This window comes from Falco naumanni, chromosome 7 (genome assembly GCF_017639655.2).
Source record: "Falco naumanni isolate bFalNau1 chromosome 7, bFalNau1.pat, whole genome shotgun sequence".
NCBI classification, from domain to species: Eukaryota; Metazoa; Chordata; class Aves; order Falconiformes; family Falconidae; genus Falco; species Falco naumanni.
Window position 1 is genome coordinate 39,188,290 of NC_054060.1, and position 14,239 is coordinate 39,202,528.

Consider the following 14,239-nt stretch of genomic DNA (forward strand, 5'->3'; position numbering starts at 1 on the left):
AATTCCAACAACATCAATGGAGCTGTGTTTATTTACATCACCAGAGATTTTGGAATAATCTTGCCAGCTTTGTCACAAGCATGCTAAACAAGTTTGAAGATTGTTTAAAGACCCCATTTTAGCTTTGTTGATTACTCAATCTCTGCAGTCATTTATTGCTCCAATACTACAAAGTAAGAGAGATTATCCCTTAATTAGGTGATTTTTATCCTTGTAACATCTTCAACTGCACTAGATCTTCATTAAGTTTTTTTCTCCCCCTGCAACTTTCTTGAATCAGCTTTCATGTTTTTCTGCTCTTTTCCCTGGTGAGTTGTAATCCAGGGACCAATGAATGTTAGTAATACATCTATTTATGGCCTAATAATTATGAATATTTTTAAATGTACTTCAGAAAATTATTTGTAGGCCATGCACTCAAAAATGCTTAATCCCTATAAATGTTTAGAATGAGTAGTTGGGAAGTTCATCTATCTGTGGAGAAACACTCTTTAAAGCCTGTGTTATTCTTTGTGTAAAACTTCTTGTTTTACACAAGCACAGAACAGTATTGCATCCGAGTGTTACAATTTTTTGAAACTAAGGGTTATACACATTTTTTGCAGGTCTGCCTGCTTACGATGCACAAAAAAACCCCTTTATGATGTTTAAGAAGAAATGAAGCTAATGGTCCCATCTCTGTTTTAACTATGATGTGATATAAAGATTATCAAAAGTCTTTGAAAAGAATATAAAGATTATTTCCAAGTCATTGTGGCTAAAAAAGAATAAAGTATTCAGCCATGTTTTTAATGAATAAAACCTTTCCTTATGACTCTTCCTTGTCTCAGTATATGATGTGTAGTATACAAATTCTTAATCAAATATAAACATTACCCCTTTCCTCTTATTGCCAGCAGTAACAATAATAATGTATAAGAAACAGCTGAAATAATGCAAATTGTCCATACTTCAATGCCAGATAATCAAGGATTTACTTTAGGTTTTAATTAAGGATTTATATGGAATTTGAAATCAGTGCTAGACATGGTTTGCAACATCACCAGGACAACAGAAAAGAAATTTTAGAGATTTTATCATTAATACTTGAAATCAACTGCACAATGCTTCCTTCTGCTGCCATGGCAAATGAGCAGAGAGGAGTTGTCACAACTATAAGTCTTTGAGAAGAGGTTCAACAAGCACCTGTGAGACAGACATCACTGCACTGATCCTGTCTTGAGACATGAGGAAAGGCTACATGATCTTTGGAAGTCCTTCCCTCATTTCTTTTCAAGATGAGACGATGCAATTCATAGCCATTGCTTTTATGGCAAAAGGTTGGTGAGTGGATTCTCCTATCTTAGATGACAAATCCATGGCCAATTTGTAAGACAGGGTATACATTTATGATCTAGATAATGGGATGTTGTTATTGTTGTTAACAGTGTGTCTCATGGTTGGTGCAGATTTGTCATCCTGGCTGACAGAATATTATGTTTGAGGAGCCACGTTAGCATCCCCTGCAAAAGAAGTCAGGGGGGTGGGGGGCATTTCTGAAAAGTCTAGCAAAAATCATAAGAGCAGCATAAATGGATAAGACTTGCAGTCTCTTGTTTCCAAGTGAGGGAGAAGTGGAAAACTTTTGACCCAGATTCTTATTTCTGACAACCCATATTCTCCAAAATATTAGCAGTATTGGGAAGGCATTTCTATGACAAATCAAAGAACAGAAGAGACATGCATACTCCTAAATTGCTTGGGATTTTCAATAAAAAAAAAAAAATCCCTCTGAAATACTAAAGAAAAGCAATTGATGTGTGTAAGATAGACAGCCATGGAGGACAGCAATATTTTGGTGACAGAACAGTGTTTTGTGCCTGAGTAAGTAAACTTGTGCTTGGAGGCACAAAAATTCCCCTGTTTCCCCAGGGCACCAAAACCTCTGGAGCCAACACTGGATTTGTGGCAAAATCTGCAGATGGCTCTGCAGGAGGGATGCGTACAGCTGTGTACAGCTGGTTTATAGCTGTTTGGCTTTGTATTGGCAACTCAGTTAACTAGATAGCTTGTTGTTGTTGGAGACACAAAAACAACATACACAGATGCTAACACCCTCCCCTTCAGTGGGTTTAGCACTTGAACTTGTATCAGTGAGTTTCTGCCTTACCTTGATAAAGTCCTATTGCTAGTTTATGCTTTCCCTTCAAGTGGGGAGGAGGGTGCTTTGAGGGTTGGTAGCTTTCTTCGGTTCTAAAACATGCTTTGAATTATTTTTATTTTTTTTTTTATTTGTGAAAACACAGGAATGAGACACCAGGAATAAATTGGTATAGCCTTATTCATAAGTCTCCTCTGGCTGCTTCTAATATCAACTGTAAGACTATTGAGCTAGATAAAGTCCAAAGTTAATATGGAAGAATATCTAACCTGGCCAAAATGATAAATTTCTGATCTATGGGAAAATAACAGTATTTTAAATTTTATTCCTATTCTTTAGGAAAAAAATAATTCTGGAACAAAAAATACTATTTTAGAAACTTACTTTATTTTGGAAAGTGTAGGAATTTTGTTTCAAAGCTCATTTTATATTCCTGTATTCTTTTTATATTATATCAACACATGCCAAAAATAGCTGTGCATAATCTTCTGACAGATTATAATATGGCATTGGTTAAAACATTCTATTGCTTTTCATTTGTTCATTGTTTTTGTAACAAAACACAAACTTGTAAAATTTGGGATCAAGCAGGATGTTTCAATCAGGACAAAGTAACATCTGCCTTAAAGTCTAAAAATAATTTATTTAAACATTTTCTCTTTCTCGTTCTATAGGAAACCTAAAATTAGCTCTGAGGGAGAAAAAAAAATGGTCACTTGCCTTGAAACTATTTTTCTAACAAAATGTTCTGTAATAAAATTTTCTGTATAGATCTAGTCCGCATAACTCTATAGCTGATTGAACAAATGTTCTCAAAGAAGGCTGTCAAAGGTTTACAATCCACTAATACTTGTTGCTGGACATCCCCAGTCTCTTTGACCACTTTTAATTCACAGATTCCAGGTCACTGACCAATGACTTAACAATCTAAAGCCTTTAAATTGAGTTCTTGCACCAAAAATTATTTCAGTCCATGGAAACCCTTCCACTGGTGGTAACAGATGTTAAGTCTGGCCATGAGTAAAGGGTAAGTATGACAAAACACCTTAATAAATTGATTTTATTGGAGATGGGTGATAGAGCTGTGACTCCCATACCAGCTGCTAATTCATGCTAGAAAACAACCTGATTTTTGAGAGTTACAAAAAGATTTCTTATTGCCAAGTCATGAACCTTCTCCAAAGCCTATTGGGACTCCAGAAATTTTACTGGAGATTCAATGAAAGCAGAAGCATTGGAGCTCCTCTGCAATGTCATGTGGCTAATCACAGTTCTGTGGAAAGGCTTTTCAAAAAGTAGATGAACAGAGATAACAGAGTGTTAGTTCTATCTCAGACCAACTTATCCCTGCTCAGACACATGCAGATAATTGCTCAGGAAATGACACTTAACTGTAAGAGTATGTGAGTGCACGTGTGTGTGTGTGCACATGTGTTAATAGAGAAAGAGATGCACATGTCTACTGCAACAAAAATTTGCTGGTGAAAAAGGATGCTTAGATATAGTATATAGAACAAAATAAAAATGCATAAAAATAATTTCTTAGGAATATACAATAAATTTAACAATTTGTCTCTGAATAATTTAATTGCAGTTTTAAGCCTTTAGAGTTATGGTCTATTTATAATTGGAGACACAGCCTGCATGTATTTTAAATGCAAAGAGAGGTTCCAACAGTCAAGTTATTATATTACTTGAGAGTTTAATTAATAACATACTAATTGTAGAAGCCAACATCAAGAGCCACACCATATTGTTTCCATTACATTTTGAAATTGTTTGAAGTGATTTCATAATTAAAAAAAATAAACTTCTGAGTAAAGTGTTATCTTCTCATGAAGACATCATTTACTCTATGAGTTCTCTTACTTTGCAGGCTGTAGGATTCTTCACCAGGTTCTATACTATTGCCTGCTTTTAGATCTGAGTAGTGGTACCTATTCAAACACTTACAGTGAAAGAAAAGTATCTCAGCCCAAAGGCTTCTGCTAAAGTTCAGCTAAGCTCCCCCAGAACATAAATGTTTAGCGGCGTGAGATCATTAAAAATATAAATGAGTGAATGTTAAAAAATTCCTGTCAGAATAAGCATAAACAATATCTCCTGAGAAAATGCATGTCATAAATAGTACGGTGAATGTGATTTAAAGATAACTAAGTCCTAAAATACTAGTATGTCTTCATCCATGGTTATTTACTATAACTAAAGAAGCAGGAATTTCAGAAGTTGTTCAAGATAAAATCACTAAGATAGGTCTCTTGCCATTCTCGTTGGTAAACTGCCATCCATCCGTAGCTTGATACACAGCTGGGTGCTGAGACACAGAGCAGGGAGGCACCAGTGCTCTCCTTTCACCTACAGACTGTTGCTTCCACCAGGACCTGCTGTCCTTCTACCCAGCGCTTAAAGACCATTGGCAGCTATGGTCTCCTAGGCACTGACTAGCATGTAGGGTGCAAACCACAGGGTACCTTCCCTGAACATTTTCTCTCCCTAGCTGCCTTGCTTTACCCAGTTCTGCACAAGTAGCCTGGTTCTCCTGCCAGCACCCCTCTGCTCCCCCCCTTCTCAACAACCATATTGCAGAACAGCAGGATTTTGCCCTAAGCTGTTGTGCTGACTCCAGAATTTCCAGTCTTATAAACTCTCTGTAAATTGATAAAATAATCCCTCCCCCTCCCACCGCATTTCAAAATAAACAACCTACTAACTTAGTGAGATCTTAGGGGCAGTTAAAATTAATAAATAGTATGGGGACCTGATAGATTTGCAGTACAAAATGAATACTAAAAATAATACATGTATCTTATTACTAGTTGTGATACAATAGGAGCATGCTTTAAGGATGTAAAATTGCATATATTGGGAAGATTGATACCATAACAATTTCTCATATCATATTAACCAACAACAAATTCAATAACACTAAGCATGCAAACCCACTAATGAGATTCAAAAAACTAGCAACATAATATTGGGAAACATACAAATCTGATAGAATATGTCAGTAGTACTACAAAAATCAGCTGTAAATCTGCTGCAATAAATGTTGATATTTTATTCTACTCTTAAAAAAACCCACCCTTTATTTCACTATTTCCATGGGCATGTCATGTTACCATTTCATGAGAAAAGAGACAAAAAAATGTGTGAACTACCAGTTTACAAACAGCTATGATTTTAGGTTTCTGGTTGATGGAGGATCCAGCTGAACTTACGTTTTGTTTATCTAAACAGTAACACGTGTCATTTAAAAACCAAGTACACTTTGGTTTGCCTCTCTCTTTAGCAAATGACAGTTCATCATTAAATATTTCTTAAACCCATCTAGCTTTAAAGTCCCCACTGTTCTTCAAAGGCCAGATGAAAGCAATGTGCTTGTGCAGTGTATGTGCCAAAGGGCTTTGTCTCACCAGCAGGAGCAAACCGGATCCGTGTCTCCTTTAAGATGTTTTTTCCTTCCCCCCAGCAGGTGAAGGACATATTGGATAGGTCAAAAGGTTAAGTTCAAATTATCATAATTTAGCAGGAGTTCAATGCAGATATCTTTCCACAGAAGGTCTGGTTCATTAATAAACCAGAGGTGGAAACGAACGTAGGAAAAGGCCCCTGGAGAGGCTAAAGGAAAGAAGGACTTGGTACAATGTTTGCTTACTTGAGGGAAATTGTGTTCCTTTTTATCAGCTGTCTTCATCCTTTCACCGAGGGAGGCCACAGAGATCCCAGCAACAGTCTGGGTCCAGGTTGGAAACTGAAAATGATCAAGGAGAAAAAGGTTTGCTACCTTGTAAGACGGATAAACTTTTCCCAGGCAATTTAATGAAGCTGGAGACTAATTAGACCATGTTCAATCTCTTCTCCTACACGAACGGGACAATAGGCATCACATTACCTCACAATTGAAATCTGAGCTCCTGTTGACTGGTTTACTGTGGCCTTCAGTGTCCTAGAGCCAAACTCTGTCACCAAGGAGCATCATGAAATGCCGTACAGAAGTACAGCTGCTTGCTGCATACAGTGGCAATGTTTCCGGTGGAGGGTCAGGACCTCCTAATGAGGCTGGCTTCAGGCTGTGGGGTCATCCTTTACCTGAGACAGGATTATTCTAATTTTAATCCCAGATAGAGGTACCAAGGAAAGCCCTCAGGGTGCCAACTGTAAATGGGTGATTCAGACTACTCTGTAGAAGCCATCTGTTTCCAGCAAAGGAGGAGGTACATGGTACAAGGAGCACACAGAGGCTGGTGAGAAGGTGCAGATGCAGGCTGTGCAGAAGGGAAGAGGGCAAGAGGCATCTTTCACGGTATGCCTGATGTCTCAGCAAGACCAGCCCTTCCTGAGACTGGTCCTGCAACAGCAAAGACTTGGTTCTGGCAGGCTCTTCAGAAGTCTGGAAGGAAACAGCACTCACTAGAAATCCCCCTGGAGAATGTTCTGGGCACAGAAGAGAAACTCATAGCTGAGAAAAATCTCACGTAAGGTAGAGCAGAGAGCAGCCATATGTGAAATGGAAGCAAATTAAAAATGGATAGAATAAAGAGCTTGGTGTGCACCAGAATTAAAAAGTAAAATTAAAAAGAACACAAAACTTTGGAGGTTTCATTATTGCACACCTAATATGAGCTTTTTGCTATCATTGCTTAACTGAACTTAGTATTTCAGGCAGGAAAGTGAAAGCAGATAACAAAGTTTTCCCTGTTATTTTCCTCCAGTCCCTTTTGGATATGGATATAAAGAAGTAGAGTACATGGTACTGAATGCTGGCAGAAAAAATTAAGGGTGAGATGTGGGAGTATTAACTCCCATGGCAGGAAGAGTCAGACAGTAAATGGGCCAAAGCTTAGTAATTTGCAGGGAGAACTTCAATTCAGGAGTGTGTAAAAAGGGTGGTTATTTCTCTAGCCTAGGTTCAGTTAACAGAATTTATTAATCAGTTTTGCAAAGTTTGAATGCAGGTCTGAATTTCCATATCTCTGTTTTATTTGCTTATACAGCTTTATATCTCTGTAGGATTTCCAATCTTCTTTCACATGTGCGCAGCTCTAGTTATTCACTTTGAAATCACTTGCGCCTTATCAAATCAGTTAATTCCTCTGTCCTCTGGTCATTCACATACTGAGTTGCTTGTCTTGATGTTCGCAGCCCTCAGTAAGGTGAACATGGTTTAAATATACTCAGTCAGTATTCTTTTTTAATTGCAACAGACCTGATTTTTGCTTTCAATAAGGAATAATGAGTTTTGACCTTGATTTACTCCATGCCCTAGAGTCCTATGTCTCTCTCTTGGATTAGCTATAGCAGTAACTTTTTGGAGTTTTTTTTATGACAAATGCAGTCTTCAACCACAACTTCTCAAACATCTGAGAACTTTATAAAACATGTTTTCTAGCTAACAAACTGCCCCTACAAAAACCCTCTTAGTCTTATGTATAAAGCAAATTCAATTTATACTCCTTGGCCACAGATTGTATCTTCAATGTAAATTTTTTGCTTTAGTAGTATTTAAAGCTATGTTTAATAACATTGTTGCCCCCACAGTTCAGCTGTTAATGTGACAACTAATAGCAGAAAGCCATGAAAACTGAGTGGATGACTAGGGAAGAGAACAAGTTTACAGAACAAGTTCGTGTCTCGGTCCCGAAAGAAATAGATTCTGAAGGTTTTCCCTCCTCAGCTAAGAGCTGGCAATATCACAACTCACACAGTAACTTGGCATAATTTTATGTCTTCATTTGAAAGAGGCCTGGGATTAATGGGCAAAAATAAACCCCTATCATGTAATAAATTGTTTAAATCCTGTAGTGAGCCTTTTTCCCTTCATGTTCATGCTGAAGTTCTTGGCAGACCAGCAGAGAAAGGAATGATGTACTCACACTGGCGGAAGACTCTCAGTAACAGAAGCAACTGTGAGTCTTGCCACTTCCACAAGAACCCACTTAAATATGCTAATAAATGAAAAGACATATCTTACCGATGTTTCCATTTAATGTATGGTTAATGTTTTGGTGCATTTCAGATGCATTCAGGTGCATTATGCTTTCAGATAGCAAGTTTTTGGGGAATATGGTTTATCTTTCTGTGTATTTGTTCAGCACCAACTGCACTTTATGCAACTGGCAAAAGTGCAAAGTTAGGAAACAGCAGGTATACTCAGAGTACACAGAGTTAAGACCTGGCCAGCATTTCATTTGCACCATTTTGTTTTAAGAAAGGGTCAGGCCAGCAAGAGCACTGCTTTGTTTTGGCAGCACAACTGCATGGTTACTTATTCTTTAATGGAGATGTACATTTCTGTTACTACTCAATCACTTTAACTGCCTCTCATAGAAAAATCCAAAATAACTGGGCAGAGAATTATAACTTGCCTACAGCATTTTTAATCCAACCCAAAGGAATATAAGCAGAGAGAAAATGTTCTATTAAAAATGCATATGCTAGTTTTAAAATGTCGTAAGACGACCATTGCTATTAAACTCTATAGGTGTTGGGGTTTCTTTTTAACGTCTTTTCTGTGGAGCTGTATTATATTTCAGTGTAATCCAGATGGCTTCAACCCTATTAAATTCCATAGGATTTTGCCATGAGGGTGCAGCAGCGAAGCAGTGTCTATCTCCTAAAATCATCTGAGGCTCCTGCCTAACAGGCCGTTAAAAGTTCAGACACACACAGACGCACACACGCGCCCTGCCCCGCAGACCAGAGCCCCGGTCCCCCCACCTTCTCTTCCCAAAGACAGCATGGGTGACCTCTGCAGCACACCCAGCTTCCCTGGCTCAGGGCGAGGAACCTGAGTCCGCTGCCAGCCCTGGCGGGAGCCGCACTGCTGTCACTGCTGCTTGGCTGGGCAGCCGGCTAGCTCGGCTCCTGTGCAGCCGTCGCAAATCCTCCTTCTGGCTGGGTTTTTTCTTACAGCAATTTGATCTCTTCAGTACCTCTGCCTCTGACAAAAAAAAAAAAAAAAAAAAAAAACAAACAACAAAAAAAAAAAAAAAAAAAAAAAAAAAAACCAAAAACCAAAACAAAAACCAAACCCCCAAATTTTGAACATTTACCTTGAACCTGCAGAACGCAGAGGGTATTCAGCTGTGCATGGTATCAACTTTGTTGGGCAGGCTCAGCACTGAGTACGCTTTCCTAGGCAAAGAGATCTTGTAAGAGCATCGGGCACCCTGCCTTTCTGTAGCACTCTGCAGAAAACTGTGCAGACCTCAGGAATGTCTTTATTCACTTGAAGTGGATTAATATAGTATGTTTATTATTGTGTATGTATATATGTCAATAACTGCTTATAACATCACTTCAAGCGCGCTATCAATTCAAAGTTCTTCTGAAGGCTTTACAGGAGTCTACCATGGTTTGCCAGAGGGGCCAGTAATTTACCTGGAATATTTCTTTACAATCACGAGTGCAGGCTTCTTTGAAATACAACAATTTCCAAACTGCTTAACTAAAGTTCCTATAAAGAAAAAACATTTCAAGAGGTGTGGGGTGGAGGGTAGGAAGAAGCGATATTGTTTTGGATTTCAAAGGAAAGGCTGATTTCTAAAAAAAAAATAAATACACAAAACCAAACAACAACAAAAAAAAAACAAACAAAAAGAAAAAAAAAGGATTGAAATGTTTTAGTCTAGGATTTGAGACGTTAAAATATTTTTCTGAAAAAGGGAAAATCTGATTTTTGGCAAATTCCATTTTAGACATAAAACCTGTAAATTTTACACAATCCAATGAACAGCTTGAACATTCAGAACACTTGATTCTTCCTAAGCCATTCCCATTGTTCTTGTGGGAGGATGGGAACAGGACATATGTTTTCTTTTTTCTAGAAGAAGGGGGAGAGGGCAATATTTCCTTATTGACTTCCAAATATGTTAAACATTACATAATCCAGCATGATTTACAATTTCAGTCCAAAATAGTTGGATGCTTCAAGTCAGAACATAAAAGCTTTAACAGAATTGTGAGAAACCTGTGCACACCGTTCTCTTTGTGGCCCTCCAACTCTAGTGATCACACTGAGATGATATTCACTCATCATCCTTGGATTACACTTAACCTAGTCCATAGAATCTGATTTTGTAGATTGTAGAAAATTAACTGCATTAGTGAATAATGCCATACTCAAATGACACCCTTAAAATATCCTAATATTTCAGATTCTGAAATTTGGCCAAAAGAGGAGAAGACAATGGGAACTGTGAGTTTCAGTATTTTAAGTTTTAATGAATCCTGGATTTCAAAAAGTACAGAATTGAAAGGTAGATTACTTTTAAGATATACCAGCTTGGGTACTAGATGCATCTAACATCTTTCCTTTTTGTCTCTGTGGATTGATACGGTTGTATCTTCTGCCTTAATATCAACACTTGAGTAATAGAAGGCTTTACTGCAAATGCTGGATGTACCAGTGTGGATAAGGGTGCTTTAACCTTTCCAGTAACTGCTTGATTTACCTCACCCTGGAGCATGTCACAGGCAAGTGACTTTCACAGAGCCCCTCAGTGCTCCACTCCATCTAGCCCTGCTTCCAGTAAGCATAGATCTTATTTTTCTTGGGGCTCTTCCTGCGCCTGTTGTGTCTGTGGTAGCTGTGGTCAGGTAGGCTAGTAGCTTGAGAAATTTTTCCCTATATCACCCTCAGGGCCAGAGCTCAGAGGACAATCATGGGATTGGGGCTATAGCACAAGCTGCACCCTTGGATACCCATCTCTCTTCCTCAGCAACTGGCTGTTCTAGTTTGGGGGCTATTCTAGTCTGACAGCACAAGCTGAAACTAATGTTGATGAAACTAAGTGAGATGACTTTGATTGTCAGTTCCTCCTTGTTGGAGATGACCTGTCTGTACTCACTCATGGCTTGGTTGTGCCGTGCCACTTAGTAAAGGTACACAGGATCCCCCATTTGTGATTCCTTAGTGTGTTCCAGACTTCTTCCATTTCCATTTTCTATTGCATTTCAGGAAGCAGTTGTGTGGTAAACTAGGCAGCTAGAGCTTTGTCAGACTGCAATAAAAAGCAAGCAGTTTCAAGAATGTCAGGTTTGCTTTCCAATCCGGGTGAGTCCTGAATGTCAGTGGCAGTGTGAATTCTCTTCTGTCTAATAAGTATTGAGAGGCATTTAAGCTTTTTTTCTGACAAAGGACACAAAGAGAATCTCTGTCCTCTGCCAGCTGTCTATTTTGACAAGACTTGGAGAAACTCATTATTTTTGAAACTCTATCCTTATCAAATTTAGTTGAAATTAACCACTCAGTTCAAAGCTGATGGGGGGAGCAGGAAAAGGACTGGAAGACTCCAATTGTTGTGCTGCCCAGCATCAGTCTGGGCTGATGTACCACAGGGACAGGCCATTTTAGGAGCTCCTTTAGCAGCATTGCAGGAGGGTGTAAACTGGTTCTGAAGTCTACCTGGTGTAGCTCATAGCCTTCTTTCATGATACTGCTGTAATACTGGATGCTTTCTGTCTAGCAAATGTAGACATATTATATGGTTACTCTACACGGGGAAGAAAAGAGACCTTTTCTCCCATTTTTCTAAATGATAGCTTTACATCCTTTGGTAGAAAAGATGTAGTATGTATCTACAATTTCAGGAACTACTGAGTTAAATTCTGTGTTTACGGATCTCTAGTAGGTTCTTCACCCCAGTCATCACATTCTGAATTATGAACAAATCAAATCTTTTCCAAGAGAAGTACATTTTTTTTCTATTCTCATAGACCACAAATATTTCTTGATCTTTGACAGTGACATTTCATCCAAAGGAGAAAGCTGTGGACATCAATCAGAAGCTAACATAGCATAATACTTCTGAGTTTGTTGTTGGGGTTATTTATTTATTTATTTATTTTTTAAAAGTAGAATTTACCAGAGAGTGCCCCAAGTTTCCCTGTTGCACCATTTTTCATAAAACCAAGTTTCCCAGTGGATGCGTTAATCATGTGTTTTACATGCTGTCATATCACATAACATTTTGAGTTTGACTTAACCTGGTGTGATATGTCACAATCCTACAGTATGTGTGCCCCAGGGAACTTTAAATCAGTTTGCTGAAAAACACAATTAAACACCCACAGTGAATTGAGTTTTCGTTAAAACTGTAAACACACACAAAAAACCCACATCTCTTTCTCTGGGAAACAGCACATATTGCCTGTGAAAATCTTAGTATCACATATTGCCTTTAGAATTTGAAAAGTAAAAATATTGTTTTCTAATTGCTAGATTGTCTAATAAAGTTACTTGTATGTAGTGCAATCTAATAGCTGCAACTATTAGGAGTTATACTGATTTTCCTGCGCAGCTGCAAAACAATATAAGGAGCAGGGACACACTGGGACACCTGTTTAGAGTGCTTTATTGTACCCAGATGCTTTGAACTTAGTGTAGTTGAGAGAAATCTATAGGCAAATTTTTAAAGCATAAATCTGCAAGTGAGGAAGGCTCTGAGAAAAGCTGAAGGAAGAATTTATAATAAACAGCTTCTCCCACCTCTTATTTTCCAAAATGTGCCTTTTACACTTATTTGTTAGCTGACCAAAAAGTGCACCACAATGGTTTTAAGCAATTAGACTTCTATGGCATGACACTGTCTTGCAGATTGTTTGATCGACCTGCATGGGTTGCTTTGGCCTGCATCCAAACTGAATGTGTTTTCTCCCAAAACTATTTGAAATTCATCTACAGGTCTGAACTCTTTCTATTTCAACAAATAGATTAGGCAATGGTGGTATGTCCTTAAAGGAATATGATCACGAAAAACAGTAATATCAATGTTACAAGGTATTTACAATTTTTTTTTTATTACTATTTATTTAGCCATGCTTTCAAGCTCTAATGGTGGTTCTCACATTTTATATTTTCTATCATATTTTGGTGGCATATGAGTGGCAACATACTTAATTGGGTTAAGTGTTTTTCTTACGAATCCATTGTTGATGGAAATAATAGTTTTAAACACAAGATACTACTCCAAGCAGGAAGAAACAAGTCTTTGTATTCCAATCTATTTTGCTGTGGTTCTTATTTTTCATATGAAACAGCATGTAAATTCATGTGCAATAGTAATAATGAAAAAAAAAAAAAAAAAAAAAAGACTAACAAGACAACAAACTGGCTAAGCATGTGGCCAGGTTTAACAGTACGTATTTTGACACACATGTAAATACAGGCAGAAGAAAACAAACATGTCTTTCTCACTGTATATGATAGATAGACAAATTCTAAAGGGAAATGACACATTTTGTTATTCATTAACATCCAGTGATCCTTTCACGCAACACCCTGGAGGCTGAATGCAGTGACAGCATAAAAAAGTATACACCTACCACTACTTGGCATCAGGCATCAAGCAGTTTGCTGGAAAAGACCTGGCATATATTCCTTGATAGTATGTCTCATAGGTTTGTTGGATGGCAATACACTGAAGTGTCTGACCATTAAATGATGTACCAAAATGCTGACATTTAACCATGTGTGCCTGATGCCAATCACTCAAGCTTTTCCCAACTTCTATTCATTTTCTGCTTAGAATGGCTGAAGTCTACAGCAGCAACAAGCAGGCACTAAGCGAAGTGTAAGTATGTTTCATATGTGTTATGAAAGATAAAAATATAAATTTACAAGGTAAGCAAGGAACAGACAATTGCATTACACTCATAAATTAGATTAAGATCTTGTTGAAAATGATAAGCATAACAGCTACTCTTTATTTGATATATGTATATGTGTGTTTATTTATATATAAAACCCCCATATATATATAAAATAGTCAATCTTCAATTGTAGAACCAGACAGCTGCCTCCAAACAAAACATAGGTTTCTGGTTTATGCGATGAAAAGGTACAAGAGGGTGAAATGTCTTTGCTTATGTTGCTTTCTCACAGTTTGTGTCCCTGACTGTGAAAGAGAGATGTGTGCAAAGAAAAACTAAGAGAGATGTACTGATTGCATGGGCATGCAAAAGTTGCTGAAATAGAGCTTTTAGGTCACATTCTAGCTAAAAAGGGCTCTAGAGTGAGGAACGAAGAAGCTTCTATCTTCCTCTGTTCAGAAGACTAGGACCTCATACAGTCTTTGTAACTACAAAGGTAACAAAAAT